This window comes from Lupinus angustifolius, chromosome LG06, assembly GCF_001865875.1.
Source record: "Lupinus angustifolius cultivar Tanjil chromosome LG06, LupAngTanjil_v1.0, whole genome shotgun sequence".
In the NCBI taxonomy this organism is placed as follows: Eukaryota; Viridiplantae; Streptophyta; class Magnoliopsida; order Fabales; family Fabaceae; genus Lupinus; species Lupinus angustifolius.
Window position 1 is genome coordinate 23,529,208 of NC_032014.1, and position 720 is coordinate 23,529,927.

The 720-nt window shown below is 26.5% G+C and overlaps 1 long non-coding RNA gene across 1 annotated transcript in view; it reads left to right on the plus strand.

The window, feature by feature from the left end:
* Positions 1-720, plus strand: part of LOC109351415 — a 12,824-nt gene that overhangs the window by 11,330 nt on the left and 774 nt on the right. The gene's annotated exons all lie outside the window — the stretch shown is intronic.

A 720-nucleotide genomic window follows, 5' to 3' on the forward strand; every position in this document is an offset into this window, starting at 1 on the left:
AAGTTGGTGCTTTGATTAATTTTACTTGTTTGAGAAATTCTTAATGCTCTTTTTATATTGATCACCTAAAAAATGATTTCAAGTCATAAAATTACTTGTCTCAAACACTTAACAAATAAACTAAGAAGTAGTTGTACTACTTAGTTTATTTTCCAAGTTCAGCATATTTTTCTTAAGATCTTATATTTATTACTACTTCAATATTAGAGTTTTTAGTGTGTGACAACCTAGTCTCTTGTGGACGTGGTATTGTTTAGTAATAAATATAAGTGATTATCATTCTACCATTTTAGGACATACACTAAAAGGAGGATTTTAGAACTTGGTGTTTGGAGTTAATCAAAGTAAAACATAAGAACTTGTCTAAGTAGTTCGAATTCATAAGAATTTGAGAAATATTTTCCATATTCAAAATGATCTTGTCTCCTCGAGAATTTGTTAATATTTAGTTTATGTTTCTTGTCAATTGTTTATATGAAATTCAATTTAAATTAAAACCAAAATATGTTTAACTCATTATTTGTGCATTGACATGTTCATATGATTCATTCTATAAGGCAATTCCTTGTGGTTCGACATAACCCTATACTATACTACAATTGAATCTTGAAAGAGGTGTAAATTGTAAAATAGTAAAGTGATGAAGCTAACTTACTAACTTTTATTTATTGTTATTTACATTCCGCAATTTATTTATTCTTTAATACCAACCTTCCTTAA